This window comes from Daucus carota, chromosome 5 (assembly GCF_001625215.2).
Source record: "Daucus carota subsp. sativus chromosome 5, DH1 v3.0, whole genome shotgun sequence".
In the NCBI taxonomy this organism is placed as follows: domain Eukaryota; kingdom Viridiplantae; phylum Streptophyta; class Magnoliopsida; order Apiales; family Apiaceae; genus Daucus; species Daucus carota.
The window spans coordinates 27,382,033-27,390,026 of record NC_030385.2 but is presented as its reverse complement, the minus strand read 5'-3'; the positions used below and the strand labels follow the sequence as shown (position 1 = coordinate 27,390,026).

Here is a 7,994-nt window from a genome sequence, read left to right as displayed (position 1 = left end):
TCTCTGTGGGATCGAACTTAATATATTACTTGTGATCACGTGCGCTTGCGTGTAGATTTCACCGAACAAGTTTTTGGCGCCGCTGCCGGGGACTCGGTGTTAATTAATAGTTTATGTACTTGTCATCAGTGTGCATTAAAATTCACTGACTAGGATTCTATTCTCTTCTCACTTTTCTTCTTTTCTTTATTTCAGGTACTTGGATCGCGTTTATGCAAACACGTTCTCAAACCCGTAAAAGAAAAGCAATTGATTCATCTTCATCTTCTTCTTCTGATTCTGAAACAATGACAGAACCTGAAGCACAACCAGACAGTAAGGCATTGAAGGATTTCTCTATGCCAAAGATCGATGATATCCAATCAAGCATTGTCAGGCCTGCAATCGCAGCCAAAGCCTTTGAAATCAAACCAGGAACTATTCAAATGGTCCAGAACTCGGTACAGTATGGGGGTTCTCCTACTGAAGACCCTAATATGCATATACGGAATTTTATAGAGATCTGTGACACTTTCAAATTTAATGACGTCTCTGATGAGGCTGTGAAGCTAAGACTTTTCCCATTTTCACTGAAAGATAAGGCCAAGGGATGGTTACATTCTTTACCATCTGGTTCCATTACTACATGGGAAGATCTAGCTCAGAAATTTCTCACTAAATTCTTCCCCATGGCAAAGACTGCTGCGCTACGAAATGCTCTATCTCAATTCTCTCAACAATCAGGAGAAACATTCTGTGAAGCCTGGGAGAGGTATAAAGAGATGCTAAGAAAGTGTCCCCACCATGGTATGCCGGATTGGATGCAAATAAACAGTTTCTACAATGGTCTGGGACCTCAATCCAGACCTATGCTTGATGCTGCTTCTGGAGGTGCGCTATGGGCTAAGAGTTATGAAGAAGATTATGATCTTATTGAAATGATGGCGGCTAATGAATATCAGAACCCTACTCAAAGACTTACTCAAGGGAAAGTAGCCGGAATTCTTGATCTTGACACGTCTACAGCTATAGCAGCTCAACTTAAAGCTCTCACGATGAAAGTTGATTCTCTGGCTCACCAAGGAATTCAACAGCCAATCATTATTTGCGAATTATGTGCTGGTACTCATGCTACTGATCAGTGTGCCATTTCTAGTGAATCAGCACAATTTGTGAGCAACTTTCAGAGAGGTCAACAGCCTGCTCCAGCTACTTATCATCCTAACAACCGAAATCATCCTAATTTCAGCTGGAGTAATAACCAGGGATATAACCAACCTCAACAAGGATTTCAACAGGGACCTAAACAGTACAGTCAGGCTGGAAATTCACAACAGTATGCACCTAAACAGCCATATCACACTCCCCCGGGATTTCAGAATCATGGGCAATCAGCTAACGAAAGGTCTGACATGGAAGAGCTAAGGCTCATGTACAAAAGTCAAGCAGTAACTTTAAAAGCCTTGGAGACACAAGTCGGTCAGTTAGCTAACGCTTTACTAAGCAGACCACAGGGGAATCTCCCTAGTGATACAGAGGTACCAGGTAAGAGGGACCCTAAAGAGCAAGTCCAATCCATTACGCTGAGATCTGGAAAAACTACAACAGGGCCTACCTCAACATTAGTACAAGATCAGGGTGATGAACCGCAAGAAATTCCAGCAGAAGTTCCTTCAAATACAATTGGCACCAACCCTACTGTTGAAAAGGATAAGGCTATTCCTGCAGCTGCTCCGATGTCAAAACCAGTATATCCACCACCTCCATTTCCTAGGAGGTTAAAAAAACAGCAGCTGGATAAGCAATTTGGTAAATTCCTAGAAGTATTCAAAAAGCTTCACATCAACATTCCATTTGCTGAAGCACTCGAGCAAATGCCTAGTTATGCCAAGTTCATGAAGGGTATTCTTTCAAAAAAGCTAAAGCTCGAAGAGTTAGAGACCGTGGCTTTAACGGAGGAATGTAGTGCTGTACTTCAACAGAAATTACCACCTAAGCTTAAGGATCCGGGAAGCTTTACTATTCCTTGCACTATCGGGAAGTTCTCTTTTGATAAGTGTCTGTGCGACTTGGGAGCTAGCATCAATCTGATGCCTCTATCTATCTTCACACAACTTGGCCTGCCAGAGCTCAAGCCAACAAATATGTCTTTACAGTTGGCTGATCGTTCGATCACACATCCGAGGGGTATAATTGAAGATGTGCTAGTCAAGGTTGATCAATTAATATTTCCAGCAGACTTCGTGATTCTTGATTTTGAAGAAGACAAAAGGATTCCTATCATCTTGGGTAGACCCTTCTTAGCCACCGGGCAAACATTGATCGATGTCCAAAAAGGGGAACTTACAATGAGAATACAAGATCAGACGGTCACGTTCAACGTATTCAATGCAATGAAATTACCAACCGATGAGGAATCTTGTTTTAGTATGGATGTACTTGATACTACAGCAGAAGCTAATAGCAAGCGGGTTTTACAGGATGATGCATTGGAAGCGATCCTTACAAATGATGAGGAATGGGGCAGTGAAGAAGAATTGGAAGAAATCCATCACCTTAACTCATCACCTTGGAGAAGGAATTTTGAACCACCTGTCGAATCTCTTGGCTTGGAGGAACAAAAAGAAGATCACAAACCACTACAACCATCAGTAATCGAAGCACCTAAACTTGAACTTAAACCACTACCGGATCACTTAAGGTATGCTTTTCTTGGTGAAGGTTCTACTCTTCCTGTTATTATTGCATCTAACTTGTCAGGTGAGGAAGAGGAAAAACTTTTGAGGGTGCTAAGGGAATTCAAAACAGCGATTGGTTGGACCATAGCTGATATCAAGGGCATCAGTCCCTCCTTTTGTCAACACAAAATTCTCATTGAAGAAGGAAGCAAACCTTCAGTGGAACAACAAAGAAGGCTAAATCCTATCATGAAGGAGGTTGTAAAGAAAGAGATTCTTAAATGGCTTGATGCAGGTATCATATATCCAATTTCAGATAGCTCATGGGTGAGTCCAGTACAATGCGTGCCTAAGAAAGGAGGAATGACAGTAGTAGCCAACGAAAAAGGGGAACTCATCTCAACTAGAACTGTCACGGGTTGGAGGATTTGCATGGACTACAGGAAGCTGAATAAAGCTACAAGAAAAGATCACTTCCCTCTGCCTTTTATTGATCAGATGCTTGACAGGTTAGCTGGCCATGAGTTCTATTGTCTGTTAGATGGGTATTCTGGCTATAATCAGATTGCTATTTCCCCGGAAGATCAAGAAAAGACAACCTTTACATGCCCTTATGGTACTTTCGCATTCCGAAGAGTACCTTTTGGTTTATGTGGTGCACCAGCCACTTTTCAAAGGTGCATGATGGCAATATTCTCAGAGATGATCGGCATCAATGTGGAGGTATTCATGGACGACTTTTCTGTATTTGGAACATCTTATGACGAATGCCTCACGAATCTTAGAATGGTTCTTAAGCGCTGTGTGGAAACTAATCTGATTCTCAATTGGGAAAAATGTCATTTCATGGTGCAAGAAGGAATCATATTGGGGCATAAGGTATCTGCCAAGGGACTAGAAGTCGATAAAGCGAAGGTGGAAACAATTAAAAATCTTCCTCCACCACTTTCAGTCAAGGGCGTCCGAAGCTTCCTTGGTCATGCAGGTTTCTATCGGAGGTTCATCAAGGATTTCTCGAAAATTTCTAAACCTCTTTGCAATCTGTTAGAGAAAGACATTCCATTCAAATTTGATGAGGAGTGCTTGGAAGCATTTGAAATCTTGAAAAAGAAGTTGACATCAGCACCTATCATCACTGCACCTGATTGGAGTAAACCATTCGAATTAATGTGTGATGCCAGTGATTATGCTGTAGGAGCTGTACTGGGCCAGCGAACAAGCAATGTGTTTCATGTTATCTACTATGCCAGCAAAACATTAAATGATGCACAATTGAACTACACTACTACTGAAAAAGAACTTCTAGCTATTGTCTTTAGCTTTGAGAAGTTCAGGTCTTACCTTCTTGGAACAAAGGTAGTGGTATATACTGATCATGCAGCCATTCGATATCTCATCTCAAAGAAGGATTCTAAACCAAGACTAATTCGCTGGGTTTTATTGCTCCAAGAATTTGATGTGGAAATTAAAGATCGAAAGGGCACAGAAAATCAGGTGGCGGATCATTTATCCAGACTAGAAGAACATAGCAAACAAACTACCGACAACACTCTAATCAATGAATTCTTCCCAGACGAACAGTTGTTTGGAGTTGAGGCAGAAGAGCCATGGTTTGCTGACATTGTGAATTATCTAGTGAGTAAGGTCATTCCTCCAGAATTCTCTTATGCTCAACGCAAGAATTCCTTCACGATGTGAAATGGTATATTTGGGATGAACCCTTTCTGTTTAAACAAGGAGTCGATCAGATTCTCAGACGGTGTATTCCTAATAATGAAGTTGAGGGAGTTTTGCGCGAGTGCCATTCCACTGGTTATGGGGGCCATTATAGCGGAGAGAAGACAACAAAGAGGGTACTTCAAGCAGGTTTTTACTGGCCAACTCTGTTTAAAGATGCTCATCAATTTGTGTTGGGTTGCGATCGATGTCAACGTACAGGTAATATTTCTAGGAGGAATGAAATGCCTCTTAAAATGCTTTGGAAGTTGAAATATTTGATGTTTGGGGTATTGACTTTATGGGACCGTTCGTTTCGTCTTGCAACAACCAGTATATTCTATTAGCAGTTGATTACGTGTCTAAATGGGTGGAGGTGAAAGCCTTACCTACAAATGATGCTAAGGTGGTCTTGCAATTTCTACAAAAACAAATATTTACCCGTTTCGGAGTCCCTAGAGTCATTATCAGTGATGAAGGCTCTCATTTCTGCAATCGGAAATTCACAACCTTGATGACGAGGTATAATATCAATCACCGGGTTGCTACTGCTTATCATCCTCAAACAAATGGTTAAGCTGAAGTGTCTAACAGAGAGATCAAACGCATATTAGAGAAGGTGGTTAACCCTTCTAGGAAGGACTGGTCCTTACGATTAGATGAGGCTGCTTGGGCTTATCGAACAGCTTATAAAACACCGTTGGGTACTTCTCCATTTCAGTTAGTGTTTGGCAAGGCTTGTCACTTACCAGTTGAGTTGGAACATAAAGCTTATTGGGCCCTAAAGAAGTTGAACTTCGACTTACAATTAGCTGGAGAGAAACGAATGATGCAACTCAATGAGTTAGAGGAGTTTCGCCTCCGTGCTTATGAAAATAACAAACTCTACAAAGAAAAGGTGAAAAGATTGCATGATCAGCGGCTGATACAAAAATCGTTTGTGGTTGGTCAATTGGTGCTATTGTATAACTCTCGGTTGAAGCTGTTTCCAGGGAAACTCAAGTCACGCTGGTCAGGGCCATTTACAGTCAAGACGGTATTTTCCCACGGTGCAGTAGAAATCTATGCAAGATCACCGGATGAATCATTTAAGGTTAATGGTCAAAGGTTGAAGCTTTACTTTGGCGGAAATGTGAATCGTGAGGTACAAACCACGATTCTTCAATCGGAATCGGATTAATTCTGGACTTCACGTCGAGCTAACGACGTTAAACAAGCGCTTCGTGGGAGGCAACCCACGCATTGGAACCACATTGTACCATTGTAAACCTCAAAAACACAAAAATCGAAAAATTCAGCCTCCGGTGTCAGACACTAGCGCGCCCGCGCTAGTGTCAGCGCGCCCGCGCTAAGTTGCACAGCGCGCCCGCGCTACACTTAGCGCGGCCGCGCTACTGACTGCCGAGCCAGGCGATTTTTCTCCCAAAATATTTTCTTTTCGTTTTAAAAGCCCACAATCCTAATTTTGCATGCCTAGCCCGAAATACATCGTATTAAACCCTAACTCAGCTCTCCAATCCTTATATAAACACAAAACCCATCTCCAAATCCCATTATAATTCTTAAACCCTAATTATATATACACATCCATACACACAACCTTCATCCAATCTCTCAAACCCACTACACACAATCTCTTGCAACTCTAAATCTCTACCAATGGCACCCAAAAGAGCCCGAAGATCACAAGGAACAAGCACCCAAGCCCCTACATCTAGCGATTCTTCCTCGATGGGTGAGGTTGAGTTCACCTCGGATGGTGCGCGAACCGAGTTTCAACGGCTTATGAATAAGTCGTTAGTCAAGGAGAGGGGATTCTTACCCACGGCGGAAGATGGTGAGCTTTTGAACATGGTTCAAGAACGGGGTTGGGAGTCTTTTTGCGAGGCTCCGGAGGCGGTTCCCTTGGCTATTATTCGAGAGTTTTATGCTAATGCCAAGGAGAATCGCGATGGATTCACGGTGGTGCGGGGAATCCGTGTGGATTATAGTGCGGATGCGATCCGCCGAGTTATTGGGGGGCGTGCCAAGCGCCGTAATGAAGAAGATTGGGTTGTTGAGAGGATTGGGCGTGCCAAACGCCGTTTGATGACGATCCGGTTGATCTAGAGCGGTTGGTGTATGATATGTGTGTACCGGACACGGCTTGGAAGATGACTGCACCTCCTTTGCCGGCACATGTTTCGTTTCCAGCAGCCGCATTGAACCGGTATGCGAAGGCGTGGAACGCCTTCATCTGTGCTAACATCATGCCATCTTCACATGGGCATGAGGTGATAGTGGAGAGAGCTATTCTGCTCTTTGGGATTGTCTCGGGCAAGTATATTGATCTGGGACATGTTATTCATCAGGGGATTCTGAGGTTCTTGAAGGGAGGAAACCACTGGTGCCATTCCATATGGCACAATTGTGACGAAGCTCTGTCGATCGAGCGGTGTTCGTTGGCCAGCCAACGAGCAACTACAGTTGCCGGGAACACCTATTGATCATTCGGCGATCAGTCGGATGACGGAGTGGGATGGAGGAGTTCCCCACCCTCGAGGCCTCGGGTACTTATATGATGAGATGCCAGGGGACGTCCAGAGTTTGTTAGGAGGGAGCCGCCTAGAGCTTCTGGAGCTGGTACTTCACAGACGGAGAGGAGCTCCGAACCGATGGGAGATGCTCATTATCGCCGCCTAGCGAGACGGATGGATACCATGCATGACATCCACCAGAGGTTTGCTTTTGATTTGACACAGGCTCTAGGTAGTGCTTTCCAGGCACAGGGGGTCACAGTTCAGTGGCCGGTGTTCGGAGCAGGGATGCAGTATCCTCCACCTGATTCACCTCCAGCAGAGGAGGGGGAGGACTCGGACTCCGAGTAGGTATGTGGGTGCTCTAGCCTTTTTATCACTTTCAATGGGGACATTGAAAACTTTAAGTTTGGGGGTGGTAATCTAAGGAAGAGCATATTATTAGATAGTTTTTTTTATTTGCATGTGTTAGTTAGTTCATGTAGTTCACGTTTTTTTTATTTGCTTTGATTATTTCTCACGTTTTCTTTCTATTTTTCCATATTTTCTTTATTTTTACATGTTTAGTGGTAGTTGTCATAGTTAGTATCACGAGCATTTGCATGAATTATGAAGTTAAGCCAAGTTAATTGCCTATGATGAGTTATGTGCGTAGTTCTTGATTAGTAGTTTCAATTGCAGTGCTAGGTTAGTACTTGGAAATTGCTTGTGTGGGAAATTGTAATTCACATATGTTCTTGAGATAGGATTTAGACGAATTTCCATGAATTCTAGGATTGAATTGAACACCCTTCAGCTTAGGTCTGTAAATCTTAAGTTTGGGGGAACTGAGGGGTAGATATGCCTTTCTTAAAAAAAAAAAAGAAAAAAAAAGAAAAAAAATAGTAGTAAATAAATTCACTAGAAAAATAAGTGGTAGAATTAACTAGGTTGGGCTCATTAGTACTCGAGTAAATAAGTCTGAGGGGACTTTGTGCCTAACAACCTAAAGCCCTTCGTGGTTTGGGATTGTTGACCCAACGCTCGCTACATGGGTACTAGTGCATAAATCTTTAGGGATCTCAACCATTGCACAGTTAAATAAACCACTAGAATAAAGTGAATA

At 42.8% G+C, this 7,994-nt stretch overlaps 1 non-coding gene across 1 annotated transcript; it reads right to left on the bottom strand.

The window, feature by feature from the left end:
• Positions 1–683: 683 nt before the first annotated feature.
• LOC135146855 (small nucleolar RNA R71) lies at positions 684–790 on the bottom strand. The gene has a single exon (XR_010283950.1). It is a non-coding gene; the product is annotated as a small nucleolar RNA R71 (small nucleolar RNA).
• Positions 791–7,994: the final 7,204 nt, after the last annotated feature.